Source organism: Sciurus carolinensis, chromosome X (assembly GCF_902686445.1).
Source record: "Sciurus carolinensis chromosome X, mSciCar1.2, whole genome shotgun sequence".
Taxonomy (NCBI): domain Eukaryota; kingdom Metazoa; phylum Chordata; class Mammalia; order Rodentia; family Sciuridae; genus Sciurus; species Sciurus carolinensis.
Genome location: NC_062232.1, coordinates 58,673,356 through 58,686,449, shown reverse-complemented (window position 1 = coordinate 58,686,449; position 13,094 = coordinate 58,673,356). Strand labels below are relative to the sequence as shown.

The window sequence follows — 13,094 nt, the reverse complement described above, 5'->3', positions numbered from 1 at the left end:
GCTATTGAATTGTTTGAGTTCCTTATATATTTTTAATATAAGCTCCTTATCAGATGTATAGTTTGTAAATATTTTCTCCCATTCCATGGGTTACCATTTTACTCTGCTAATTATTTTATTTGCTGTGTAGAAACTTTGTAGTTCAATGTAATCTCATTTGTTGATTTTTAGCTTTCATTTACCGTGTTTTGGGGATAATAGCCAAGCAATCACTGCCCAGAGCAATGTCACTTAACTTTTCCTTTATGCTTTCTTTTAGGATCTCCGTAGTTTCAGGTCTTACATTTAAATTTATAATCCACTTTGAATAGATTTCTGTGTACAGTGTGAGATAAGTATCCAATTTCATTCTTCTGCTTATGGTTATCCAGTTTTCTCAATATCATTTATTGAAAATACTGTCCTGTTCTCATTGTGTGGTCTTGGTCCCTTTGTCAAAAATTAACCCACTATACATGCATGACTTTATTTCTGGGCTATTTATCCTATTCATAGTGTCTGTTTTTATGCCAGTATTTTGATTGCTATTTTTATTACTATAGCTTTTAATAGATTTTGAAGTCAGGCACTAAACTTTATTCTTTTAGGTTGAAATTGCTTTGACAATTTGAGGTTCTTCTGTGTTTCCATACAAATTTTAAGGTAGTTTTCCTATTTATGTGAAGATTGATTTTGGAATTTTGATAGCAACTGTTTTGAATTTGTCAATGACTTTGGGTAGTATGAACATTTTAGCAATATTAATTCTTATCTATGAAAATAAGACATCATGTATTTGTGTCTTTAATTTTTTTCATCAATGTTTTATTGTTTTTAGCACGCATATCTTTCACTTCTTTGGTTGAATCTACTAATATTTTTTTTGGTGTGATCATAAATGGGATTATTTTCTTAATTTGTTTTTTGATAATTTGTTGTTAGTATATAGAAATGCTATTGATTTTTATATTGATTTAATATCTTGCAACTTTACTGACTTTGTAAGTTTTAATAGTTATTAAGATTTTCTGTATATAAGATCACATTGTCAGAAAACAGAGTCAATTTTACTTCTTCCTTTCCCATTTGTTTCTTTTCTTTTTCTTGTCTAAATTGTATTAGATGTTTGTGCTCCTTCTATTTCTTTTTCTTGTCTAATTGCTCTGCCTAGCTTTCATTTACTGATTAAAACTTTTTACTTATTAATCTGTTTATCTTTGGAAGAGGGTCAAAGCAGTTCCTTGGGAGGGGGATAACTTGACTCAGGATACATGAGATCCTTAGCATATGTGACAGGAAAGAATTTCAGTATGTGCCAGTCATAGACAAGGGCAGAGATTTATTTAAGAAAGCAGATACACATTCAAGGGAGACTGTAGGCTATCACAAGAGAGATGCACTTTGGGGATAAAGCTAACACATAAGCAAGAGAAAATTCTGGTCATTTTGAGAGTGAAAGTGCTTTTGGAGTTCTCAGGCTCTTCTTTTAAAGGAAACTTGGTAAGGGGTGTGCACTGGAAGGTATGTGAGTATGACATCCGTCTGTTTGTTCTCAGGATCCTTAGACTGATGTGGTCTCCATTATCTGACAGGTAGGTAACATTGGAAAGTTCCCTAAATTATAGGCTTCTTAAAATATTATATGTGTCATTGCTTAATCTATTTATGGGTGGACTAATTAACAGTCCATAAGATAATCATCATAAGTGAATGAATTTACAGTAACTTTAAGATTATAGATTTCTGCCAGGCATGGTGGGTGCATGCCTGTAATCCTAGCTGCTCAGGAGGCTGAAACAGAAGGATCCCAAGTTCAAAACCAGCCTAAGCAAAAGTAAGGTGCTATGCAGCAACTCAGTGTGAGACTGTCTTTGTAAATAAAATACAAAAAAGGGCTGGGGATGTGGCTTAGTGGTTGAGTGCCCCTGAGTGAGTTCAATCCTTGGTACCAAAAAAAAAAAAAAATTACAGATTTCTAAGAAATTTGATAGTGATAGGCTGGGGAGAAAGATTGTTTTGGGGAATGACAGGCCTGGAAAGGTATGTGGAAACTTAAATTAACATTATATTTCCTTGTCCTTCCTTTTGCTGCCTTTCTATTTTTTATTTCTTTTATCTTACCTCATGTTCAGATTTCCTATTTCTTTTTATGCATTATATATTTTCCAATGTTTTTTAAAATTTGTTGTTTTTAGATACACATAACAGTAGTGTGTATTTTGATATATTACATGTACATGGGGTGCAACCCATTAAAATTTTGATCCCATTCTTGTGGTCGATTATGATAACTTGGATGCTTATAAAAATTTGTGTACTTATCATTTGTGTTTAATCATTCATAGAATCCTTTTGCAATCATTTTAAAGATCAATAGTAATCTCACCACTTCTTTTTCTATTTATTAGTAATTTCAATCTTTTTTCTTAGTAATTTAGATAAAGCTATTATTAATTTTCTTGGTTTTTCAACAAACCAACTTTTGTTTTCATAGATTTTTTCTCTAATATTTTTCCACATGATTTTTTCAAAATTTCTGCTGTAATCTCTTATTTCTTTCCTTCTGCTTACATTGGGTTTGTTTGTTTGTTCTATACATAGTTTATACATAGTTTAGTGGTTGCTCTAAAGTCATTATTCCCAAAACATGGTTTCATAGATCTGTTGCAATAATACTACCTGAATACTTGTTAGCAAAGTAAATTCAAAGACCCCTTTCATCCTAGGGCCACTTTACCATTTAACTTCATCCCCAGTCTTTTTTAGGTTTTATTTTGAGACAGGGTCTCTCAAGGTTGTGCAGTCTGGTCTCAAACCTGTGATCCTCCTGCCTTAGCCTCTTGGGCCACTGGGATTACAGATCTGCACCACCATGCCTGCCCTCATCATTCTAATTTTTAACAAAATCTCCAAGTGATTCTGATATAAACAAAATTTTGGGAAAGTTAATCATCTAACTTATAATATATGAGTACAATCTATCACTGTACTTTCAAATGATACTGTACTACTTCATGCAAAATGGCAGTACTTTACAATATACTTCTCTTTCCCCACTTCCATCTTTTGTACTATTTCTGGCATCCATTTTAATTTTAGATATGCTTTAAGTTCCATAATATATTGCTGCTTTTGTTTATATAGACAAGTCTATTTTAAAGACATTAAAAACAAGAAGAAAGCATTTACAATTTTTCTCATATGTTTGTAATTTTATTTCCTCTTCATTCATTTGTGTAGATTAATGATTCTCAGGTGATAACCACTCCCACAGAAACATTAGGCAATATTTGGAGATATTTTTGGTAGTCACAGCTGGGAAGTAATGGTAGCACCTAGTGTATACCTGCAAGGGATATTGCCAAATATCTTACAATGAATAGGATAGTTCACAGGACAGCCCACAATAACAAAGAATTACCTGGCTGAAAACGTCCATTGTTTAGAAAATCCTAATGTAGATCAAAGGCTCCATTTATATTACTTTCCTTCCTCCTGAAGAAATTCCTTTATTATTTCATCTGCTAGTGATGAATTCTTTCAGGTTTTCTTTGTCTGAAAAGTTTTTTACTTGTTTCCCACACTTAAAGATATTTTTGCTACTTATAGAATTCCCAGTTGACTGTTAGGTTTTTCTCTCAGGATTGTAAAATTATTGTACTATTTTCTGATATACGTAGTTTCTATTGGAAGGCTATGATCATTATTATCATTGTTCCTATGTACTTAATGCATGTTTTCTTTCTTTGATGGTTTTTAAATTTATTATTTATTCATGGTTTTCATGAATTTGATTTTAATGTGCCTTGGTGTGGTTTTCTTTCTATTTATACTGCTTGAGTTTTGTGCTTGTTTGTTTGGTTTTTGGTACCTGGAATTGAACTCAGGGACATTCAACCACTGAGCCACATCCCCAGCCCTATTTTGTATTGTAGTTAGAGACAGGGTCTCACTGAGTTTCTTAACACCTTGCTTTTGTTGAGGCTGCCTTTGAACTCAACGATCCTCATACCTTGGCCTTCCAAACTGCTGGGATTACAGGTGTGTGCCACCATGCCTGGCTATACTGCTTGAGCTTTGTGGAGGATCTTGGAGCTATGGGATCATACATTTCAAATTTGGTAAACTTTTGGCTATGTTTTCATCAAATTTTTTCATTGTTTTGTTTTGGGACTCCAATTACACTTATTTTCCATTATTTTGGTCAACAAAGCTCTGGTTGTTAGTCTTTTTATTTCTGCTTCATTTCAACAATTTTCAATTGCTTTTTTTCAAGTTTGTTGATCATGTCTTTTGCAGTGTCTAATATGCTCTGTCTTTTTTAAAGATGTAGATAGACCTTTATTTTATTCATTTCTTTATACATGGTGCTGAGAATTGAACCCACTGCCTCACACATGCTAGGCAAGTGTGAGTCACTGAGCCACAACCCCAGCCCTCTAATATACTCTTAATCATGTTCAGTGAATTGCTTCTTTCAGATACCGTATTTTTAACACTAAAATTTCATTTTGATTATGTTTTTAAATTACATTTTTCTCATCACCGTGTTCATGGTTTTCTTAGACTATTTGAACATTGCTTGTAAATTACTATTACCTGCTAGAACCATTGCATCTGTCACTTGAGATTATTTTTATTAACTGATTTTTTTCTTTATTGTAAATTACATTTTCATGCCTTTGCACTTGTAATAGGAGATTGGATGTTTAAAATTTCATACTGCAGTTGGACCATTGGCACACACCTCTACATTTCAGTGATTCAGGAGGCCGAGGCAGGAGGATTGCAAGTTTGAGACCAGCCTGAGCAACTTATCGAGACCCTCAGCAACTTTGTGAGACCCTGTCTCAAAATAAAAAATAAAAAGTTATGTGGATGCAACTCAGTGTTAAAATGCTCCTGGGTTAAATCCTCAGTACCAAAAAAAATAAAAAAATTCATGCTGTAGAGTGTTGGGATTTTGCTGTCTTCTTTAAGGAGTGTTGAGCTTTTTTCTGGCAATAGTTTAGTTCCTTGCTTAGTTTGAAATATTTGAGGTTTGCTTTCATACTTCCTTAGTGCAAGTTTGGAATACCCTTTATACTAATGAGGATTTAGCCACATTACTAAGGCATGGTCCTTTTGTGGTCTCTTCTGAATGTTCTGTGTGGTTTACAAGGACTCTTCATTCTTGCTACTCATATCTGTAATGTCAGACAAACTGATGTGAGCTCTTTACCCTATTTCTTGAAGTTTTGCTCTTTGCACGCATGTCTTAATATTCAGCATAAACTCAAGGGGATCTCTCTGCAAAATCTGGAGTCCCTTTTTGCATTCTTATGGAATTGTGACCTATAGTTTCCAGTTGTGTTAGCATTCCTCAACTCTGATCTCTCTAGTTCTTCAACTTGGCCATTTTACAATACCCTGCTTGAATAACCCTTCCTGCTCCAGGTTCAGAATGCCTGTGCAATTCTGAGATTCATCTCAACTTTAAATTTTCATTCATGTATCATAGTGCTATACTGCCTATTGTTTAATGTCTGAAACCTGCTGTTTTGTATATTTTCATAGGTTTTCTATATATGATAAGAGGACAAATCTCTTCAATGTTTATTTATCATGACTGGAGATGAATAGTAACAACATTATCTTTTTTAGATCAATCTGTATCACTATTTGTAATTTTAGTTAATTTTTACCCCTATAGAGTATTCCAGTATACAAATGTATATATTTTAATTTATTATTCATTCTTCTGTTGCTGAACATTTCAGTTTTTTCCAGCTTGTTGAAGTTAAAAGTAATTCTACTTAGAACACTTGAATAAATGTATCTTGGTGTACATGTGCAAGATATTCTCTAAATCCACAGTTCTAAAAGTGTTATTCATAGACCCTTGGGGTTCCCCAAATTCCTTTCAGGATGTCTTTAAGGTCAGAACAATTTTTATAATAACATCAAGGTGTTATTTGCCTTTTTCTTCTGTTGACATTTGTGCTCATACTTTAAAAGCAATGATGGGTGAAACTGGTGCTGTCTTAGCATGAATCAAGGAAGTAGCACTAACCTGCATTAAAAATCATCTTATTCTTTACCACTATGCACTTGCAAGACTCACACAAAAAATATGTCTGTTAGATTTAAGAATGTCCTTGATGAAGCAGTAGAAGTTATTAATTTTATTAGATTTTAACACTTGAGTGAATGGTTTTTTTAAAAGTATTTCATGTGATGAAATAGAAATTATCCATAAAGCACTTCTGCATATTGAAATATAATGTCTGTCTTGAGAAAACATATGTAAACACTTGAGTTTTCAGATGAACTAGTAGCATTGGTTTCCTGGAATTCATGTTTTAAAAAACTTGAAAAAATAATGTTCATGCAAACTATGGATATTCGAATTTGTTAATTTGGCAAATGTTTTCTCAAATGAGGAAAGTTGACTTATCACTTCAAGAAAAAAGTTAGTATTTGATGTCAATGATTACACTTCTTGAAATAGTATATCTGCCATCAGAGCTCGACAGTTTCCCAGAAATTATAGAGGTTTATTTTTTTAAAGAGACTGGTAACAACAGCCTTGAATTATGCTTTATTTATTACTTGTTTTTTTAAAAAACAGTTTAATTGAGTTTTGGTTTACATAACAGATTTCATTTGTTTTATGTGCGCCATTCAACGTATTTTTATGTTTACATAGTTCTATAACCATCAGCACAAAACAATTCTAGAACATTTTTATTGTCAACAAAATACCCTCATGCCCATTTGCATTGACTCCACATTTCTACCCCAGTCCTCCAGGCAACCTCTAGTCTATTTTTTTTTAATCTCTGTAGATTTTCTTTTCTGTACATTTCATAAAGACAAAATCACATACACAATATGTGATCATTTGTGTCTGGCTTCTTTCACTTAGTATAGTGTTTGAGGTTCATCCATGTTGTGGCACACATCAGTTTTTTATTTGTTTTTATTGGGAAATAGCATTCCTTTGTATAGATATGTCTTTTTTTAACCATTCACCAGCGAATAGACATTTGAGTTATTTATAGTTTTTATCACTTTTGTGGTACTATGAATAATGCCGCTATGCAAATTCATGTACAAGTCTTTGTGTGTATGCGTTTTTTGTCTTGAATAGAAATCTAAGAGTTGAATTAACTTACTTTGGTTGTAGAGGAATCTCAGGCCCCAAGAGGACCAGAACCTTGTTCTTGATGACGTAGGGGATTATTAGTTAAATACAGGATCAGATCCCAGCTCTCTTGCTTTCAACATTCTCTCCTCAGGGCTAAAACCACAATGCCACTTTTTTATGTATGTACATGTATGATTACATGAATGGTGTGAATCTACATTGTGTACAACCATAGAAATGAAAAGTTGTACCCCATTTGTGTACAATGAATTAAAATGCAGTCTGTAAAAATAAAAAATTTTAGTTGCTGATGGACATTTTATTTACTTATATATTTAAGTGTGGTGCTGAGAATCGAACCCAGTGCCTCATGCATGCTAGGCAAGCACTCTACCACTGAGCCACAACCCCAGTACAATGCCACTTTTGACATGTGCCCTGGGATGCCGTCCCATGTATATTCAGGTAAATGCCTATGTTGCTTGTATAGTTTGTATTCATAAAGCTTACCCCTTGAGTTTATTTTTTAATGTTGACATGAAGGTTGGGACTCAGATAGTCATTTGAATGACTTCTTTTTATTTTTACACCTACAGTTTAAAAGGACAACCAAGGAGAGGTTAAGAAGAGGTGAAGGAATGTGACAGGGTTAAGGAAGAGTCATAGCATGGTAGGAAACCAGAAAGCATAAATCTCAGATTATAGTGGTTTAGGCATGTCATGTCACAAACATAGATACTGAGGAAAATGACAGTTGTTATAACAGTGGAACTAAAGGGTGCCTGATCTGTAGTGAGTCTGGAGGAGTTGTCAAAGGGTAAGTTCTGAAATGACTTATAAGCCATACAGGGAGTTTAGATTGCAACCTGGGGTGGGGAATGGAAGACATTAATGTGTTCTAAGGTGTGATGTGGCAAAAAGTACATACTTCGAGTATAAAAATATAGAATTAACAGTAAAAAAATGATATTGTAAGGGATGAAGAAAACTAGGGCAAAAATATCGAGCCAAAATGACCACACACACACACACACACACAGAGCCTTGAGACAGATTAAGCAACTACCCACAGACTTGCATAGGAAAAGTTAACCAATAATTGTTGGAGATTTTAACATATTCTCAAAATCTGATGATCAAACAGATTAAAAAATTAAGCAGAGATGGGAACATGTCACATTACAAGACACAGGAGCCAGACTTAAAAGAGCCCCCAATACCTAAATCTGGAATAATCTGAGCTATAAAATAAATACTAGCCAGGTGTGGTGACACATACCCTTAACCCCTGTAACCCCGGTTACTTAGGAGGTTGAAGCAGGAGGACTGTGAGTTTGAGGGCCTCCTGGGCAACTTAGTGAAAACCTGTCACAAAATAAAATTTAAAAAATTCTGGGGATATAGCTCAATGGTAGTGTGCTTGCCTAACAAGAGCAAAGCCTTGGGTTCCATCCCCAGTCCTGCAAAATAAATAATAATTCTGGTATCCAGAGGACAAAGTATCCATGAATCTATACCAATATGAAAAAGATTAAAAGAAAGAAGTAATGAATAAATTAATGGATGAGTAAAGACAAAAAGGATACATTTTCCTTACCAAAGAATTCCAACAAATAAATGTGGAAGAAATTAGTGAAATAGAAAAATCACCATAAGAACATAACAGTAATAAATGCTGGAGGCAATATTCACTGATCAAAGCTAAAAGTAGTGGGAGAAACTGGTTCTGTTTGCATAGCCTCAAGGTGTATATTTTTCAAATTTATTAATTATTATGGTGGTTTTAACAAATGTCCACAAATTCTGATAATTTTACTTCAGAACTGGACCTTAATTTCTCTTTACAGTGAGGCATAGTTGCACACTCTTGTAATCCCAGGAGCTCAGAGGCCAATGCAGGAACATTATATGTTGGAGACCAAGCTTGGCAAGTTAGTGAGGCTCTAAGGACTTAGTGACACATTCTCTAAATAAAACATAAAAAAGGACTATGAATGTGGGGATGTGGCTTGGTGGTAAAGCACCTCTGGGTTCAATCGCTGATACCAAAAACATATTCTCTTAAATTGAATGTGAACTCATCTTAAAGAGATCCACTTCTTATGAAAAGAGATTGGCCAGGGAAAAAGAGTGACTTAATATGTTGGTATCATGTACCACCTCATATGATGTATTGAGAAAGGCATATCAGAGACATAAGAAAACATCAGAAAAACCCTTACTGAGGGACATTATACAATATATCTGAACAGTTTTCTTCAAATTGTTCAAGGTCTTGAGAGACAACACTGAGAAAGTTGCCAATTTGTGGAAACTAAGGAAACATGATTACTACATGCAGTTATATTATTGGACTATGGAACAAAAAAATAAGACATTAACGAACAAGGCAGAATAAAGTTTGTAGTTTAGTTAATAGTATTGTACTAATGTGAATTTATTAGTTTTGGTAAATGTATTATGTGTATAAAATATTAATGTTAAGGGAAGCTGGATAAAGGGTACATACCCAAGATTTCTGTATTATCATCTTATAAATTTTACCGTGAATTCAAAATTATTTTAAAAAAGAAAATTTTAAAAGCAAGCACAAAAAGTAAATAGATATACTGAAGACTTGAAGAACGTATGAAATAAGCTTAAATTATTAACAATGTAAAGTTCTGTTCCCTCTACAACAAGTAGAAAATGTTTATTCTTTTAGAGCACACAAGGAGTATTCCTAAAAACCAAAAAAAGGCCACAGGTAAAGACTCAGAAAATTCCAAAAGGTCCATGTCATGCTGTTTTTTTTTTATGATAATGCAATAAAATTAGAAATATGTAACAAATAATAGCTTAAAAACTCCATGTGTTGATTTACTAAATTCCATTTTACTAAATAATCCTTTAACATTTTAAAAAAGAAATTACAAAGGATATTAACTAAATATTTAGAACTTTATGATAATAAAAACATTACATGTCAAAATTTATCAGACATAAATCAAGCAATATTTAAAGAACAATGGGTGCCTTTAAATGAACACATTTTTAAGATCCACAATACTTAAAAATAAATTACATAAATATTTGACCCAGGAAGGTGGAAAAAGAATAACAGAGCAGATGTATGTAAGAAGGGAGGAAATAATAAAAATAAACAGAAATAAATGAAATAGAATAATAAAACTCAGAAAAATTAAAATACAAAATTATGACTTTTTAAAAAGTAGTAATAAAATAGATGAATCTGTGGTGAAACATACCAATATAAAGATAATATTCAAGGTCTGGGGATGTCACTCAGTGATAGAGCATTTGAGTAGCATGCATGAGGCCCTGGATTTGATTCCCAGTTTGGGGGTGGGGGAAGGAAATATGTAAATAAAACTTATATATACTTTTGGTACAACAGATATTTAAAAGTAATCGAGTAACATGAAGAAACAAATGCTGACAGTTCTAATGTGACAGAACTGATGGTGAAGTTTCATGGCTCCAGCAGGACTTTCTACAAGGTATCTATAAAAGATGTTCATGAAGACTCCCTCACAGTTGTTTTTGAAAATAATTGGCAACCAGAACACAAGATTCCATTTAATGAAGTTAGATTGCCACCACTACCTGATATAAAAAAAATTAGTGAGGAGATGAGGTAGAGGCATACTCAAGAGCAAATGACCACGAACCATATTAATGGTGTTTGGTTAATGTTGGGATGATGAAAGGTGAATTTTATGTCATTGAACATGTTTCTTGTGATGCCACTTACAATGAAGTACTCACATTTCAACAGACCATGGCCTGTCAATCTGTCAATCAAAATAAAATTGTCAAACAAAATACCTTCTTCAAGTGTATAGTGGATGATCCTGAGGATTTGAGAAAGGTGCAAGTTAACAAAAATGCACATAAAACCAGGTGCAGCGACACACACTTGTAATCCCAGCTACTCCGGAGACTGAGACAGAGGAGAGGATTGCAAGTTTGAGGACAGCCTCAACAACTTAGACCATGTCAAAATAAGATAAAAATAAAAAGGGCTGGGAATGTATCTCAGTAGTAGAGTATCCCTGAGTTCAATCCCAAGTGCTGCAAATAAAAGTATAAAATAAAACATGATCTTTCTTTAAAAAAGAAAAGAAAAAAAATGCATTTAAAGGTTTTAAGGAAGCAGTAAGAACATGCAGAATTTTTTTTTACTATCTAGAAATCACACAGCTAATGATACTATCTGTTAGTGAAGCAATTGTGAAGAGAGTAAATATTTTAAGTGATATGCATTTGCAAGTTATTCATACAAAGTTGATGTTAATGTCCAGGAGTTAAAAGGTCACTAAGAATTTAGAATGCACAAAACAACCTGCAATGGCATTTCGTGAGGAATTTGTTGTGAGAGAAGATTTAATGGGCCTGGTAGTACCAAAACAGTAGTAACACACAACAAGCTAGGAAGTTTCCTGGAATTACCACTATTGAACTAGATGAAGATACTAGAACAATTAGAATCTATGGAGAGAGTACGGATGCTGTCAAAAAAAGGAGGGGCCTAGAGGTTTCTCAGAATTTGTGGAGGATTTTATTCAAGTTCCTAGAAATCATGTTGGAAAAAATAATTGGAAAAAATGTAAAAATTATTCAAGAAATAGTGGACAAATCTGATGTGGTTCTGGTGAGAATTGAAGGAGACAATAAAAATAAACTACCTAGAGAAGATGTGATGTTTCCATTCATATTTGTTGGCACTAAAGAAAGCATCAGAAATGTACAAGTTCCTTTAGAGTCATATTGCTTATCAAAAGGAAGTGGAACGGCTAAGAATGTAATGCCTGCCAGTTGATGAACGGCTTTGACAGATTGGTTCTAGGTTTTATAGTGGAAGAGGCAAAGGTCACTGAGACCCTAGTTACATCTCTGGTTATGGTACAAATTCTGAGTTGTTTAACCCCTCTTAAACAGAATCTGAATGTAAAGATCAGCTGAGAAATTGGTCATTGGTAGGAGATGATAAAGAGAGCAGATATAAGCATGGTAGCAAGAGACATCCAGAGGAAGAGGCAGAAGTATTTCAGAGGGTGGAGGTCGTTGTGGAACACTTGGTGGCAAATTCTCCACCAGTTCTGTGCTGAAAGATTCTAAAAACAATCCATACAGCTTACTTGATAATGGAGAAACAGATCAGACTCAAGTAAATGATGTTAACAAACCTCAACACAGTAGTAACTATCATAGGCGGGTCTCTTAGACAAAGGACTGATGAAGATGTTGTTCTGATGGCTGGAATAATTGAATTTTTTAAATTTATTTTTTTATTGTAAACAAATGGGGTACAACTTGTTTCTCTGCTTGTACATGAAGTACAGGCATACCATTTGTGTAATCATACATTTACATAGGGTAATGGTGTTTGGTTCATTCTGTTATTTTTTCCCCCTTCCCCCTTGGAATAATTGAATTTGATATAGATTCCGTTAATGAAAATGGGTTAGGTATGTAAGGGCTTAGGGAAAACATAAAACATTTGTGTATATATACATATACATACATAAAATTGTGAAATACTGTTAATGTATGAAGCTTTTTAAAAAAATATGCAATTCACAAATGACTTTTCTTAGTGTTTCCAAAAAGGTAGAAAAGTGTTGGTGAGGATGTGGGGGGACTCATGTGACTGAAAATTAGTACAAACACTTTGGAAAGCTGTATGGAGATTACTCAAAAAACATGGAATGGAATCACCATGTGACCCAACTAACCCACTCCTTGGTATTTATCCTAAAGAACAAAAATCGCACTATAATGATACATGCATACCCAATGTTTATAGCAGCATAATTCACAATAACCACATTATGGAAGCAGCCTAGGTGTTCCTCAAAAGATGAATGGATAAAGAAAATGTAGTATATATACATGCAATGGAGTTTTACTCAGCCATAAAGAAGAATGAAATTATGTCATTTTCTGGCAAATGAATGAAACTGGAGAGTATCATATTAAATGA

The 13,094-nt window shown here is 33.6% G+C and overlaps 1 pseudogene; it reads left to right on the top strand.

Moving 5' to 3' along the window:
• Positions 1 to 10,211: 10,211 nt before the first annotated feature.
• LOC124971512 (fragile X mental retardation syndrome-related protein 1-like) lies at positions 10,212 to 12,587 on the top strand (annotated as a pseudogene).
• Positions 12,588 to 13,094: the final 507 nt, after the last annotated feature.